The sequence below is a fragment of the Electrophorus electricus genome, chromosome 1 (genome assembly GCF_041902795.1).
Source record: "Electrophorus electricus isolate QZ-2024a chromosome 1, ASM4190279v1, whole genome shotgun sequence".
In the NCBI taxonomy this organism is placed as follows: Eukaryota; Metazoa; Chordata; class Actinopteri; order Gymnotiformes; family Gymnotidae; genus Electrophorus; species Electrophorus electricus.
The window spans coordinates 2,154,522-2,172,626 of NC_137497.1; the positions used below are offsets into that span (position 1 = coordinate 2,154,522).

Here is an 18,105-nt window from a genome sequence, read left to right on the forward strand (position 1 = left end):
GATAACCCACTTTATAGTAGTGTGATAGCCCACCTTATAGGAGTGTCTCATAACCCACCTTAGTGTGATAGCCCACCTTATAGGAGTATCTGATAACCCACCTTATAGGAGTATCTGATAACCCACTTTATAGTAGTGTGATAGCCCACCTTATAGGAGTGTCTCATAACCCACCTTAGTGTGATAGCCCACCTTATAGAAGTATCTGATAACCCACCTTATAGGAGTGTCTGATAGCGCACTTTATAGGAGTGTCTGATAACCCACCTTATAGGAGTATCTGATAACCCACCTTATACCTTATAGGAGTGTCTGATAACCCACCTTATAGTAGTGTGAGAACCCACCTTATAGGAGTGTCTGATAACTCACCTTATAGGAGTCGGATAACCCACCTTATAGTTGTGTCTGATAATCTAATTATGGATACATCGACATGGGACTTCTGGGCCAGTGCTGATATCTGATATTCTACACGCACATATATGCAGAGGCCGATATACACATTTATAAAATGTAGTTGATAACTAACATTATAGACAAATCTAACATTCATTCTTTGCCTCATCACATGTGATTCTGTTCTTCTGTTCATTGATCACACTGCTGGTCGCTCTGATCAGTTTCTGCTTTGGTCATTGTGAATAATTCATGCAGATCCTTAGAAAATTTAGGTGTCCATGTGATTTCCTAGTATATTTGTTCATTTATTTATTCATTTGTTTGAAATAAAAATGTATGTAACTTACCCAAGTCCATTTTCTATAATGCCTACTGCATAGTACTGCAAAAATATCAAATTCAACGCTTTTGCCATTAAATGTCGTCATGAAGGCCTATATTTTCATAAACATTTTCATAAAGTTTTTTAAATCCATTAGAATGTCTTTCCTACACAGTAAAAAAAAGTACTAGTTCCTTGAAGATTACTCCAAGAACCTAGAGGCTCCACTAAGAACTCAGATGTTCCCTAGTGCTCTTAGAGGTACCTGTAAGAATGTTTGGGATTCCTCAAAGAACCCATTTGAATTAAAGTTCCCAGGGGATCTTTAGGCTTCTGTATTCAGATATCCAACAATGAGTAACTTCTTGAATTATTCTCAGTTATTATCTCAAGTATACTTGAGCTCTTTGCAAAGATTTTCTTTTCCAGTGTCTTTAAAATGTATGCATGCCAGTTAACCTGCATTGATTTAATTTTGTATGTATTATTTTTTGTTTGTGTTTTTGTTTCTGTGCTCCTTTATATTTTAATATTAATCCTTAACTGGGACAAGAAAGATTCTTTACATGAGCAGAAACTATTTTGAATTGTTTATAGTGGTCCCGCCTCTTGCAAAATATCAGGAAATGCCCTATTTATAGCACATATAATCTGTTTAAGCGTTTCTCAAGAAAACAAAGCTTGTAGAGCCAACAATTGTCCATTTCCTTATAAACTGGTCGAGTGCTTTTCTAATTGTGCTTTCCTTTGACACACTTGTCACATTTTTCAAGATAAACCCAACCATGACTGTATAATAGCATTTTCCTTTGGCCTGCAGGTGCCCAATGATAACAAAAATGTCTAATGTCACACCGCGAATGAGTCTGAGTTTAGAGAACAAATAAGAATAATACATTATATGAACATATACAAATTTGTATGAGTTAAATAAAACCAGAATGCAAGTTTGCATTTATACCCACGACCTTGATGTTTTTTTAAATTTAATCATACATTACAGCTGCTAGCATACAATTCATATTTCTATGCAAATTCCTGGTTTTTGTTATAGATGTTAAAGTTTTTTTTTTCTTAACTAGTATGCTGACTTGCAATTCTGAATAATTTAGGCTTGACTTTGAACATGTTGAGTTACTTTAGACTTGGCTTTGACTTGCACTAAACGACTTTGAGGTGAGGCTAAGAGAGCTATAAGCTAAATGCTAAATATAGCGGGGGGGGGCATTGCATCAGCAGTAGAATGTAGAATTTTAAACATCACAATCATTAATTATCATTAATGTTCAGATTTGCAGCTCTGTAGTTACATTGTCAAAGCAACTTTATATTATAATGAAGTTCCTTACTGGATTTCTCCTCAGCTTTGAATTATTCAGTTCAGATTAAGCTTGGTGAACCTCTGATGTTGGATTTGCTCATATCAGAGTCAGTAGAGGACAGCACAGGTGCAGCTGCTCCCTGTAGTGGACAGATCTGCACAGTGGATGGCCACTCACTGAAGTGTGAACCTGAATACACTCGGAGAGTGTCACTCATCTCTGTTGTTGAGCTGAGAGGAACAGCACCATCTGATAGTGGATTTTTTACATGATCAGGGACACCAGTAATGAAGAGGTCATTCATACTTACACAGTTGAAAGGTGTGTGTTTAGTGTTGTTTCTGTAGGTTGTATGTCATCTATAACTATTGTGTCATGATGTTTTATTATTTGGTGGATTTTGGTATTAAGGAGCATCAGAGTGATGGTGGAGTTGTGAATGGTGGTGGTTATTGAAGTGGTTACTATTGTAACTACTGAAATTTTCTTTATACTGTTTTGGTAGCATGTTGTTGTTGTTGTTAGGCTGCTATGTGCAGTGGAAGATCAATGGTTAAGGTATCTGACTTAAAAAGTAATTAAAAAGTTACCAGTTCAAGCTGCCACTGTTGGGCACCTGAGCACGGCCCTCAATTGCTCAAAGTTTTACTCAGCCATGATTCCAAGTCACTTTGAATAAAAGTGTCAGCTGAAGGTTGTAAATAAGTGGTGGTGTGTGTCTAGTTGCTTTTCGAACGAAGAATTCCCTGCTCTATCAGTTGTTTGTCTATCTGTCAGTTGTTCCTCTGGCTATCTTAAGCATCTCCTCTGTAGTGTGGTGGTTCATATGGATGTCCTTGTGAGGGCAGTGGTTTGATTCCTATACTGGGCTGGTCAAATGTGTCTTTCTCCAATCACCAAGCACTGTCTACCTTTGTGTGTTTCTTTAGTCTTTCCAGTATTGTAGCAGGTAGTGCAGTGCTCTGTAGTGCTCCCACTCTCTCAGTTCACTCCCCTTCCCTGTAGTCATTACATCTTTTGGTTGGCTTCTTCTTCTTCTCCACTTCCCTTTCCTCCTCTGCACTTGGGTCCATCTAGAATGTCCCTCCTTCCTACAGTATCCACCAAGCACACAGTCTGAAGGGGTACATCACCCCCGATCAATCTGCCCGTCCTGCTGTCCTGATACAGAGGTCTATGGTATCTCGTAATTAAAATGATTTGTTGAGCTTTTCTCAAAGCAGTTAGTAATAAGTAAGAGATGTCATTGCTTGTTTGCTGACAGGCAAATATTTCAAGCCTGATATTTCAAACATGAACAACTCAATGTGAACAACTAGCTAGGAGACCAGTTTCCAAATCATCTGATTTGGTTGGCTTTGTATATATACATATGATTTTACAGCGGTACTGATTAAATAGTGGTTCATATTTTGGTAGCCTACAGTGTCAGACTGGCTTATCTTACTAACTTGGTATATATTGTATGATCACTTCTGTGTGTACCAGAAGTCCAGTCATGTGGAGATCAGAGCTCCACAGTGGCTTTGCTGTTGGTTCTGGTGGGGGCGGGGCTTGTGGCAGCAGGGCCACAGAGGAATAAAATTCAGCAGCTGCATTTTACATTTTACATTTACAGCATTTAGCAGATGCTCTTATCCAGAGCGACTTACAAAAGTGTTTTGTCATTTACTCATGGAATATATCCAAGTACAGTATAGTAGGCTAGAATTAAACATACCAATGAACTAGAATACTGTAGAATACAGGGATGAATGCTGATAAACTAGATGTGCAAAATACATAAGGTCTATCTTAAACAATGATAAGTGCTATAAACAATAAGTGCTAGAGTTTGTTAAAAAGCATAAATAATGCCCTACAATAAGTACTAAATTAGTCAGTCAATAAGGGAGCAGTGTCAGTTGTCCTTTAAATATTCTGCAAATAGATGGGTCTTCAGTCTGCGTTTGAAGACTGCAAGGGATTCTGCTGTCCGGACAGCCAGCGGGAGTTCATTCCACCATCTTGGAGCCAGGACAGAAAATGGTCTCAATGCTTGTCATCCATGAGACCTGAAGCAAGGTATTTCAAGCTGAGCAGTACTGAGGTTCGAAGTACTCGAGGTACAGATCGGGCTTTGACCATTGACCTCATGTATGAAGGGGCTGTTCCATTTTTGGCTTTGTAGGCAAGCATCAAGATTCTAAATCTGATGCGTGCAGCTACAGGGAGCCAATGAAGGGAGCGCAGCAGTGGAGTAACTGCAATAACTGCAGAGTAGCTGCAGAAGGGAAGTGCTGTAACCAGTAACCATGACAACAGAGGAATTAATATGAATGGACTACATAACTTTCCAGATGAAAAGCAATTTTTCTTCAAATAACCTTGAGAAATCAACTTGAAATTATTGAACATAACCAGTATGAAGTTCAAATGAAAGGTGGGTAACCACAGAACAGAAGAAGAGATTGTTACCCACTAAAACTTACTTCATTCGTTCATTCATTCATTCTCCCACTACAAATAACCAATATGTCTCAGAGAAAAATTCCACAGTGAACAAGTAAAAAGAGATTTTTTGATTGGTGCTTTTAGGCATGTGGGAGCTGGTCCATTTTTGGCTTTGTAGGTGAGTGTCAGTGTTTTAAATCTGATGTGAACTACTACAGGAGCCAGTGGAGAGAACACATCAGGAGGGTGACATGGAGAACTTTAGGAGGTTGAAGACAAGCTGTGCAGCAGCATTCTGGGTGAGCTGCAAGGGGCTGATGACACAGAGGGAAAGACCTGCCAGGAGAGAGGGGCAGTAGCCCAGTATGGAAATGACAAAAGACTGACAAAGGACAGGTGCATTACACCTGTACCTGAACACCAGGGCTTCTGTGAGAGAGGTGTTTGCACCTATACCAGAACACCAGGGCTTCTGTGAGAGAGTGGTGTTTACACCTGTACCAGAACACCAAATATTTCAGAGGTTATTTACTTATTTATGTTTACATCAAAAATCCCATCATGACAAAGAGAATCAGAATGAATCTCTGAATTTGTGTGTTGACAGTTTAATAACTGCATAATCTGGAAAGTGTTAATTAATTCAGAGTCATATTTTCTAATAACTATAAATGTGAACATATCTGATGTTTACTTTGCCTGCATACGAACTCAATGAATAATTTCAGCCATCAGAAAGGAGTCACGTTCAAAGGCACTCGGTGACTCAGTCAGACACTCACACACACGCCTCCCCACACAAGCAGCAACACAGTCCATCTCGAGTTGTGAAGCACCACTCCATGCGCGCTGGGTGAATTTAATCAGTCATTTAAATCATTTTAATCATGTCATGTAGCCAGATAGTCAGACACTGTATTTCACACAGAAATGACCGACAGACAGGTTAACGAGCGGCTAGCTTACTCGGGCGGTTCGCCCATTAAATCTCACTTTTACAGTAAAGTCTTGACGTACCGAGACCGGGAATTAAAGCCAGAAGGAAAGGACGCGAAGGGGAAAATGTAAAAAGGGCGCTCGGCTTCACTTACCGCACGCTGTAAAGCAGAAGTGAGACAAGGCAACAGCACAGCAACGGGATAGCAACAGGAGAGCCAATGAAAATTCGAGAGGCAAATTGGAACAGACCAATGAGAGGACGCAAGTATTCTGGAACATACTGGAACAAAATCAGGGTCAGTAGAATGGGGGTCGACATGTAGAGACGGACAGAGCCAGAAAACGAAAGCAAAACACAATAACAAAGAACAAATACACCGACAGAAACACAACTGGGAACAGGTTACATGGCAAAAATGTGGAATAAAGAACACATGCTACACGAACAGCGAACACGACAGGGGCTTAATATAAATGGAGGCTTAGTGCAGTGAACACAGGATGAGTGAACAATAACCAGCGACAAAACTAGAGACACAAGGAATATATACACTAGTTAACAATAATATATACACTAGTTAACAATAATATATACACTAGTTAACAAGTAATATATAAACTAGTTAACAATAATATATACACTAGTTAACAATAATATATACACTAGTTAACAATAATATACACACTAGTTAACAATAATATATACACGAGTTAACAATAATATACACACTAGTTAACAATAATATATATACTAGTTAACAATAATATATACACGAGATAACAAGGAATATACACACTAGTTAACAATAATATATATACTAGTTAACAATAATATATACACGAGATAACAAGTAATATACACACTAGTTAACAATAATATATACACTAGTTAACAATAATATATACACTAGTTAACATTAATATATACACTAGTTAACAAGTAATATATACACTAGTTAACAAGTAATATATACACTAGTTAACAATAATATACAGACTAGTTAACAATAATATACACACTAGTTAAAAAGTAATATATACACTAGTTAACAAGAATATACACACTAGTTAATAATATATACACTAGTTAACAATAATATATACACTAGTTAACAATAATATACACACTAGTTAACAATAATATATACACTAGTTAACAATAATATATACACTAGTTAACAAGTAATATATACACTAGTTAACAATAATATACACACTAGTTAACAATAATATATACAGGAGCTCGAGGGCTGTTTAGCTGTGGGGATAATTAGGGTTGAGTGGTAACTGGCTGAGTGGTAGTTGTGGGTGAGGGTTTGATTATTTCTCCCTATAGTTCTGGCTGCAGGAGTGAGGGAGAGAAGAGGGTCTGTACTGTTTAAATGAAAATTAAATCATGTTTGATTATGTTAAACGCTTTAAGAAAATGAAATTTGTGCATCCAAGTACGAGAAAGCTCAACCGATTTCTATCGACTTGCGGCGAAACGGCTGCGCATTTCCCATAAGTATCATTCAACGTTCATATAACATATAACACAAAGAGAAACGTTGTAATTTGACAAAACAATAATGTTTTGAGGAATGAGGAAATAAAAATTAGGAAATGTATTATTAGATATAAATAGCGAAATGCTCCGTCTATTATAACTGGTATCTTAGCTAGCCTAGCCAGCTAACTTAGCCAGCTAGTTAGCTGACGTACTTCAAGAAAGGTAGCTAAGCTAGTTAGCCAGCTAGCTAAATTACCCAACCATTACAGCTAGATGGTTGTCACAAAATAGTGTTGTTCTTTGTAATTATAATTTGGATCTATGATGGTGTAATTCTGTCATGTTTATTAGCTAGCTAGATAGTTATTTAACGTTGTGAACATGACAGAAAACTCCTAGCTAACTGTATTAGCTATGTTAGCTAGTTAGACTGATAAATGTGTGTATGTTTGGTCCGGGGCTTGCTTTATTCAGCTACAGTCTTATTTGGTTAAGTTAGCTAGCTGGCTAACTAACAATGCCTAATGAAATCTAAAACTGTGGGTGTCTGCTTGCGTATCGTTTGCCAAGAGCTTGGTAGGCGAGCTAATTAGTCAGCTGACAACTGGCCGTTTAGCAGCTAAATGTAGGCCTGTGAGTGGCAGCAAACGTCTGAGGCATTTTAGTGAGTTGTTTCGTCCTAAAAGTATTGATGATTCATTTTGTTTTGCAACGAGAGACACTGCACTTAAATTCGAGAGGAATTTTGTTCCTTAAACTAACTAGTGACCTGTTAGATTTTATTATTGCAAATATGTAGGTACATGACAGTACGCATACAACATATTAATTAGTTAGAGCTTATTTGTATCTGGGTAAACATAGCAATGCCTCAGCCCTATGCTGATATTATGCTTATAGTTATATATTATTATTATGCTTATATTAAGATAATTGTTTCTCTTTCCATAGGTTAGTTTCTAAAAGTAAGATTAATCTTTCATATTAAGATGGACAGTGACTGCATATTAAGATGGACAGTGATTTGACTTTTTGTCAAATTTCATTTGGAAGCAGTAGACAGCTCACTTGTTTTTTCAATAAATGTACAAAATACACTCTTAATATAAAGCAGGCTCATATGAGTTGAAAGATATCACAAAAATATTTACAAGCCAGTATTGTTTAGTTGAGACTTTGTTTGCAAGATAAAAGAATATTTTTTTGAGAAATTTTATAAGTTTAAATATTTTGCTTTTGTGTCTGTATGTCCATAGGTCTATGTCAGATCCATTAAAAGTGAGTAGAAAGTTATTAAAACTGCCATTTCTGCATAACTGCGGTGGTTCTGAAGTTACTGAGATTATGTGGAAATACCAGTATACTTGAAAGCATTTGTAAATTAGCAAAATTAACAATACACATATGAAGCTGAAGTGCTTTTATCATACAGCTATGCATTGTTGTGCAGAATACAAAGAGTTAGCTGTCCACATATAAAACAGAAACAGACCAATGGATACTTTCACTCTATGCAAGACATGTTAGTCAGTCAGCTAACTTCAGTATGTATTTACAACTGGTCATATGTCATTGGATTCTATTAAAAACATGTAATGTAGGTATTTGCTGCTATTAAAAGTGTCAACACACTAAGAACATATTAATTAATAACAGCTTATTCTTAACATAATTATGACATTTTAGCCGACATCCAAGTTGCAGTCTAATCAGGACTTTATCCTGAGTATTACTGGCACTGACCTCTCTATTTTCACATGAACATCTGTATTTGACAGAGACTATAATGCACTTCTGTAAGTCGGCAAATGCTGTAAATGTACACTGATGTCCTCATTTATGTTTCTGTATGTTCAGATTACCTCACATCATCTCTAAGTAAGTTAAAGAATAAAATTTGTGGCTTAGCCTTTGTTTCCTTTTAAATACTTCATAAAACTGGCATCAGTTTTTACCATCTAAATCATAACCTTCTGTATTCAGCGAATACAGAGAGCAACTGCAGCCAGTCTAAATGTAAAATGATTTAAATTAAGTAAATGACAAACATTCCTTTGAAGTATTTTGGCTCTTGTACAATGACACCATAATGTGGGGAAATTATTTGACTCTTATTCAGTGACATTAGAAAAAAGACAAATTACAAGTATAGAAACATTGAGGGAGGGTAACTGGTTATGAAAGGGGGAAACTTGGTGACAGTATATTTAAATCTAGCTACAACATGTGTCAACAGCTAAGAATCCTCCCATCCTCAACTACTCCACAGCAAATTACATTTCATGTTTAAATACCATTTAACAGTGTTTCAGGATTTCGGCATTATTGCAGGATTACATTTAACATTTAATCATTGACATCATGTGATGTAGAGTAGATTTTAAAATCAGTTTATTCTTTTTTTAATATGACAAATGATGGATTATTAGCATAATAAATGTGGTTGCTATGGTGTTGCTAGGGTAAATGTTGAGGGATATATTTTTGTGGGGGTAATTTTTCTTGCATATAAAATGGAATCCTGAAATACTGTTGACCTGTTAAGCCATTCCCAGGGAGTTGTTATGTGAATGGCAGGATGTTACCAAATGGTTGCTATGGTGTCCCAGATGGCTGCTAGGGAATTACCAAGTGGTTGCTTTTGGGGTAGTTGGAGAAAGATGATGGGGTATTTAGATGTTGGGGTAGTTGTGGTTGAGGGCTGTTAGTCTAATGGGGTAATTGTTGTTTAGGGGTATTAAGCTGCGTGGGAAATGGTTGAGGGCAGTTTGGCTGATGGGATAGTTGTTTAAGGACTGTTCAAGTTCAAGTTCAAGTTTGGTTTATTTGTCACATACACAGTCATACACAGTACAACTCGCAGTGAAATGGTTGAGAGTTCTCTGTCCAAACTGAGAAAAAAGAAAACGGGTGCATAGAAAAATATATATTCTATATATGTACAAAATATATTATCAATGTATGTACAATATATGTATATTATGTTTACATACACAATGCACATTGTATATGGTTGTGTATGTATATGTACACAATGTACAGAATGTACAGATCTATTTGTAAAATTATATATTTACAGTTTTTACAGTTTTTATGTTACATGGTGGAATAGAATATCTATATATATACAGTTATGTTACATGGTGGTGGTGGTCCCCACAGTTTATAGGTTTCCCTGATTCAGGGCCCGAATGGCCTGTGGGAAGAAGCTCCTCTTCAGTCTCTCTGTCATGGTCTTCAGGGAGCGAAAGCGCCTCCCTGACCTCAACAGAGAGAAGAGCCTAATGTTGGGATGGGTGGGGTCCTTCACAATCCTCCTGGCCTTGGTCTGGCACCGCTTGTAGTAGATGGTCTGCAGGTCAGGAAGTTCCGTGTGAGTGATGCGCTCTGCTGAACGCACTACCCTTTGGAGTGCTTGTCTGTCCTGCTTGGTGCTGTTCCCAAACCAGACTGTGATGTTCCCCGTGAGGATGCTCTCAATAGTGCAGGTGTAGAAGTTCTGCAGTACCTGTGGTTGTAATTTGAAGTGAAGGCTAATTGGCTATGGGGTAGTGTCCAATGTCAGCCAGAGGAGGATGCTGCCCCCCCTCCTCTTTGAGTCTTGGTTCCTCTCAAGGTTTCTTCCTCTTGCTCTGGGGAGTTTTTCCTTGCCACTGTCACCCTTGTCTTAGTCACTGGGGGCTTGGACTTTGACATTTGTAAAGCTGCTTTCTGGGGTAGGTGTTGCGGGGCTGTCAGTGGGCTATTTGGCTGTTGGGGGTATTTAGATTTGAGGGGTAATAGCATCAAAGGAAACAAATGGGCAGCTCTGAAAGTTCTCTGTGAAAAGAACTGGCGGAGAAAGAGCGGAAAGCTCTTAGCATGAAGAAAGTGTGACGGAAGCACATGACAGCACCACTCTCCTCCTCTTCCTCTCCTTCATCACGCTTTCTCTCATACACCCCATGTTCTCTCCTTCCTCTCTGGAACCCTGCTGTGCTACAGCACTCAGCTACTAGTGTACACCTCTCTCTCTCTCTCTCTCTCTCTCTCTCTCTCTCTCTCTCTCTCTCTCTCTCTCTCTCTCTATCACAAACACACACACACACACTACACCTCACTCTCTCACACAAACTATACATCTCTCTCACACACACACTGTACCCCTGTCACACTCTATACCTCACTCTCACTCTGTCACATACACACACTACACTTTTCTCTCTCTCGCACACATATACTATACCTCTTTCTCACACACACTACACTTCTCTCTCTCTCACACACATATACTATACCTCTTTCTCACACACACTACACTTCTCTCTCTCACACACATATACTATACCTCTTTCACACACACACACTACTTTTCTCTCTGTCACACACACATACTATACCTCTTTCTCACACACACTACACCTCGCTCTCTCTCTCTCTTTCACACACACATACATTACACCACTTTGTCTTTATTTGACATGTACAAAAAATCAAAGCACTCAACAGCAATAAGAGTCAGCATTCAGGAAGTTGAAAAATCAGAAGATGAACTTCTGTACTACTGATACCAGCAGGGGTTACTACAAAGGAATTCCTTGACATCAACTGAAACTTTAATTCTGGGGTCTTTTATCCTTCTCCCTCTTAGTGAGTGTCATTCCTCCAATCACGGTCCTCTCTCTTATTTCCATATCTCTTAGTGAAGTATCATTCCTCCAATCACGGTCCCCTCTCTTATTTTCATATCTCTTAGTGAAGTGTCATTCCTCCAATCACGGTCCTCTCTCTTATTTCCATATCTCTTAGTGAAGTGTCATTCCTCCAATCACGGTCCTCTCTCTTATTTCCATATCTCTTAGTGAAGTGTCATTCCTCCAATCACGGTCCTCTCTCTTATCTTCATATCTCTTAGTGAAGTGTCATTCCTCCAATCACAGTCCTCTGTCTTGCCTTCTGTTTTTAATCTCACTTTCTAGAGAGCTTTGGAGAAACGTCCATTAATACCTGTTTGATCAGACCATCATTGTGTATTAACACCTGCTGTTTTGTCATCACTTTTCTCCAGTTGTTATTTATGATCCAAGTTATGGTGTGAGTGTGCGAAGGTCTACAGCATTGTTGCCCTGATATACTGTCTTAAATGAAGTCCCAGGTCAACAGATTTACTGTGTTAAATTAAGTGAGAGCAGTAAAGAGAAGGGGGAGGTATATTTTTATCCTTTTGTTCAAAAAGTGCAAATAATTGGCCGCTTAAATTTGTGTACACTTAGTGTACACTTCTCTCTCTCTCTCTCTCTCTCTCTCATATATATATATATATATATATATATATATATATATATATATATATATATATAATCTCACACACACTACACCTCACTCTCACACACACTACCACCTCTCTCTCTCTCTTTCTCTTTCTATCACACACACATACAGACGCACACACACACACACACACACACACACACACACACACACACACACACACACTTCACTCTCTCTCTCACACACATACATTATACCACTTTGTCTTTATTTGACCTGTGCAAAAAATCAAAGCACTCAACAGCAATGAGAGTCAGCATTCAGGATGTTGTCATATCTCTTAGTGAAGTGTCATTCCTCCAAACACAGTCCTCTCTCTTATTTCCATATCTCTTAGTGAAGTGTCATTCCTCCAAACACAGTCACAACAGTAGACACAACAGTAGTAAATGTAATTGATTTATTATTTATTAGCTAAATATATACAGCTGATGTGCTGTGATGTCTTAGGGTTAATATGATGAATGTGAACCTTGATGGCAAAGTTATAGGTTAGTTCATTATGTAACATAATGTAATATTGAATATAGTCTGATAATGTGCTCTCAGTGTACTAACTAGAGTAAGTGAGTTATAGGTTAGTTCATTATGTAACAATGTAATATTGAATATAGTCTGATAATGTGCTCTCAGTGTACTAACTAGAGTAAGTGAGTTATAGGTTAGTTCATTATGTAACAATGTAATATTGAATATAGTCTGGTAATGTGTTCTCAGTGTACTAACTAGAGTAAGTGAGTTATAGGTTAGTTCATTATGTAACATAATGTAATATTGAATATAGTCTGATAATGTGCTCTCAGTGTACTAACTAGAGTAAGTGAGTTATAGGTTAGTTCATTATGTAACATAATGTAATATTGAATATAGTCTGATAATGTGCTCTCAGTGTACTAACTAGAGTAAGTGAGTTATAGGTTAGTTCATTATGTAACATAATGTAATATTTAATATAGTCTGATAATGTGCTCTCAGTGTACTAACTAGAGTAAGTGAGTTATAGGTTAGTTCATTATGTAACATAATGTAATATTGAATATAGTCTGATAACGTGCTCTCAGTGTACTAACTAGAGTAAGTGAGTTCCTTTATGTTTTCTTCTTAGAGGCAGTACAGAAGTTTGGCTTTCCACTAAAGTCTGATCAACAAATAGATGTGGCTCACCCTGGTACTCATTCCTCAGTGATTGGAGCATTAGCTGTCAGTTAAAGATGTAGAATCTTATTTTTATGTTATATAAATGTTATACTGGACGTCAGCTGCTGTATTCTTCTTTTTTTGAGTAGTTTGATCATTTCAACCATTTACAGATTCTTTAGTTAAATAATTTGAAGTCCTACTCTAAGCAGCGCTGGTGACAGCAGGTTGTTCTGGTGGAGTGGACGCCATCACAAGCAGATGTTATGCTGCACTCAGAACTACCATGAAGTGAGAAACCTCACACTGTAAAGTGTCTGTTGATCAAATAAAGACCAAAAGTCTGAAACTGAAAAAAATAAGATCTCAAAGTGGTTCTAAAAGTGAAAACAGAATTCCTTTGAATTAATATATCATATTCAATCATTTAATCAAAGCTGTTGTATTCTTCAAAGTTCAAAATCAAAAGTCAGGAAATAACGAAGCTAGGCAACATTAATGAATGATATTAATGTTCGTGACGAACACCAACAACATTCAAGATGCCGATAGTGGCAGGTTGTCTCGCTGCATACGGGAGTGATTCAGAATCAGAAAATGAATCAGCCCAATACAAGTCCCGAGAAAGTAGACCCAGACGCAGTCTCACATCTTCAGCCTTTAAAATCTGTAAGAAAGACGAGTTTATCTGTTCTTAATTCAGCACCTGAGGTCGCCGTCAAGGTATGGTACATGTCGGCTAGCATGTCTGGGTAGCTAACGCTAACTAGCTTACTCGCTAACGGTAGCTCGATTAGCTAGTTAGCTAACCCAGCTAAATAACTTGCTCAGCTAGTTAACGCTACCTAGATAAATTTTATTTGACGCGAGTTTCTTCGTGTGGTTATGTTTAAAACCTTTATATAGGACTCATACACAGTGACATGAAGTGTGGTGTGCCGCCTAAAAGACAACAACGCTAGCGTAACTAAGAATATCATGAAGTAACACAATGTGTAAATAGCTTGCAAAGTAGCTAGCTAGGTGGCTATCTTAATAATTTCCTTCATTAATGTTGCCTAGCTTCGTTATTTCCTGACTTCTTAAATAACCAGCGTTCGTTGGCCATCTAGACTGTTAATTTACTATGTGTTCGTGTTGCTGTATTGCAGGAAGATGTTGAGACGGGCACACACATTGATCCCTCACTCAAAGAGCTCCTCTACAACCCTACTTACGAAACCATGTTTGCACCCGAGGTAAGGTCACGGTCAAGAGAGTTTATATGTGGTAAAGGAACCATTTCAGTGTTTTGTTTAACGTAAAGCACCGTCCTCTGTGTGTTGTAGTTTGGACCAGTTAATCCATTCAAAACGCAGCAAATAGCTGCGCCAAGGAACATGCTTTCTGGATATGCTGAGCCCGCCCATGTCAACGATTTCATGTTTGAACAACAAAGAAGGACGTTTTCCACTTTCGGTAAGGGACATGCATATTTTACATTTACTAAAGAGAATTTGTGTCTCAGAATGATTTGATCATGGTGCAGTAGCCAGTGTTGTCAGTATTCTCACCACACTAGTTATAGTGAGTATTATGCAATATTCATACTTAGTTTAAATCTTTATTTCTGAGCACGAGATGTTCACTATATTTTAATAGGGTATGCGTTAGACCATCTGTGGACAGCAGTCAAGTCTCATCGAGCAGCTACATAGGAGCAGTGGAGGAAGCAGAGAAAAAGAAAGGTACTAGACATGACCTGGTTTTTCTCTGCTCATTGGTTGCAATTGGTTGTGGGTCTGCCTGAAGCTACAACCACCCCATCCCACCTTCCCTGTTGCTGCTTGGACAGTTCTTTGCAGCTGTGCACATCTGTTCTCCACAGGGTTGACCGTGTTTGAGTCGGGCCTAAAGAAGGAGAAGAGGAAGCGGGTGAAAGGGGGAGACGCGTCAGAGATCGACAGCTTCTTGGGGCCCTGGGCCAAGTATCAGGATAAGAAGGACGTGGCCAAACCTTCAGAGGTCAGAGTTTGCCCACATGGGTTCCTTACACTCTATGTTAATCACTTGGGCTTTTTTGTTTGTTTTTGTTTTTATCTTTGCTTGCTTTGCACCTTTTGGCAGGCTGTCTAATCCAAATTTGTTAGCCGTTACTTCACAACATAAAGGCTAGGTTTAGCCTAGGCAGCGCGTTTATATATCATTTACTTCAATTGCACTTTGAGGATCCCACTCTGTCATATTCTGTTTGATAGGAGGAGTAGAAGGAGCTGGACGAAATCACAGCAAAGAGGCAGAAAAGAGGCAAGAATGAGGAAGAGGCCTTTGCTGAGGAGAAAACCATTCTACACGGTAAGACACATGGCAGCTGTTCCATCCCATTACGCTTCACAGAGTCAGATTTACTTTTGTCCACAGCATGAATTTGTTCAGCTCCCGTTACTTTCTTAAAGCTAGCAGGACTACCATAATCCCTCTCAAGTTTCTCTGATTTTCTTTTTGTTGAAATGGCTAAAAGCCTCTTTCCTCACCCTTTGATGTGTCTTCGCTCCACAGTCAAAGACGCGTATGACTACCAGGGCCGCTAGTACCTGCACGTCCCGCAGGACGTGGGCATTAACCTGCGCTCGGCGGAAATACCTGACAAATGTTACCTGCCCAAGAAGCAGCTGCACGTCTGGACCGGGCACACCAAGGTGAGGAGGCGTGTGTGTGTGTGTGTTCTTGTGCATTCACATGTGCACGCATGTTCACATGCGTGCGCATCTGCTTTTATGAGTGAGAGTAGACCGACTCTGATTGATTAATTATCTAATGCATAGTGATATCTAGTGCATAATGATGATGGAATGACAAATTAGTTTTGTGCATGTATTTGGGAGTGAGAGAGCGAAAGGGAAATGCATTACAGAGGAGGATGCGTTTGTGCTTGGTGGGAAATATCCGGAGAAATTACTTGCCTACATGGTGCCGTTTTTGAATGGAAGTGTTTTTACGAAGTGGCACATATGAACAAAATATTAATTTCAGCTATTTTGAATAGAGATTGCACTAATACTTGAGCTGGAATACATCCTGTTTTCAGTTTAGTCTCTATGAAATCATTATGTTACATTTATATTGGACTTTTCTAGCCAAGGGTGCTTTATAAACTATTTTTAAAAAAGGGAAAGGGACTTGTGAACTCCTTAGCCTGGTCTGATATTCACTCACGATGTTTTCTGGAGCACTGGAGGTCAACATACCCGTCTCTCTCCTTCTTTTCTTGCTCCTCCTTTCTTCTATCCCTTTCTTTCTTTCTTCATCTCTCCATCTGTGTGTCAGCCTCAGAGCACTTCCTTTATTTTAGCAAGTGTCAGAATGTTGATTTGAGATCAGCTCCCCCACATTCTTTTCTGTTCCCAGTGCCAATCCCAAGTCCAGAACCTTGGAGCTGTTGATGTCTGTTGGAGTCACATTGTATTGGCATCTAAACTTTGAATGTGAATACATTGTGTGATGTCAGTTATGTCTGTGTGAAATCAAAAATGTTTGCACTTAAGCTAGCAAAGTGAGCTTGCTGTTGAAATGCCCCCATTTTACATGAAATATGTACAGAAAACCGGTCAGGGTGCTACTGAAGTTAGTAGAGCACTTCAGTACCCGTGTCAAGGCCTGATGCTTCTGTTACCACTTCTCCACTGTTCGTTATGGTGTAAAAGGCATCAGTCCAGGCTCATTCTATTAATGGTGGGAAATGTGGTCAACACTGGGTGCAGTCATTCATTCCTTCAAAACATTCTCTGTTTAGTTTATCCACGCAGCCACAGAATAATCAGGACGCAGCTCTCAATTAAGGCAGCACTGAACATTACATTTGTGGGCCATGACGCCAGTGTGCGAAAGAGTAGAAGCTAACCTCGTGGCCCTTGTAAATGGCTCTTGAAAGCAGGTGGTGTTTAATTGCACATGAAGTGCACACACACAGTTGGCTCATCTCCTCTCCACTCCACCTTCCACTCGTAGGGTGTCAGCGCCATTCAGTTGTTTCCTGGGTCTGGCCACCTGCTTCTCTCCTGCTCTATGGACTGTAAGATCAAGGTAGGTTTTATCCCTCACACTCAGACTTATTGAGCATGCCTCTGGGGAAAACAAAGTGGTGTTCATTCTGATGGCTGTTTCTGAGGATGGTGGGTGGCTTGGGGGATTCACAAATCGTTTTTCTAAGCAATTACTCTTTGTAATACAGAGTGCAGATCTACAACAGAGATAATGCAGACAATAACAGTGTTAAATTCTGCAATTTTTGGTCGCATTTGTTGTTAATATTAAATTGTTGTATTTTATAAGGTGCAAAAAGTTATACCAGTATTATATATTGCCCATCTGCCTCCCTACTCTCTAAATATTGCCATCAGCCATTGAAAATCTTATAGCGGTTGCCCTCTAATACGAATAAAATAAGTTACAGATAACTGGGTTCTATACCTAAGATGAGTGATTTTTACTTTTGCAAAATAAATTGTTGCTACATGCAATATCTGATCCCTAACCATTTAAGAAACTTTTGGAAGCCTGTATAAGGAGAGCTGAATAATGGCAAAACAGACTTGTGTTTTACTGTGCTTGGCTCTTTTTAGAAGTCTTCCTGACTGGATGTCAGTTATTTTCAGATACCCTTAGACAAACATAGGTATATCATATCTATCAGTCAGTACTGCCTGCTTTACATTTACCTGACGATATTATCCAAAGCAACTTACAATTTTGACTGAGTACAATTTGAG

At 38.6% G+C, this 18,105-nt stretch overlaps 1 pseudogene; it reads left to right on the forward strand.

The window, feature by feature from the left end:
- Window positions 1-18,105, forward strand: part of LOC113569366 (pre-mRNA-processing factor 17-like) — a 34,234-nt pseudogene that overhangs the window by 7,065 nt on the left and 9,064 nt on the right.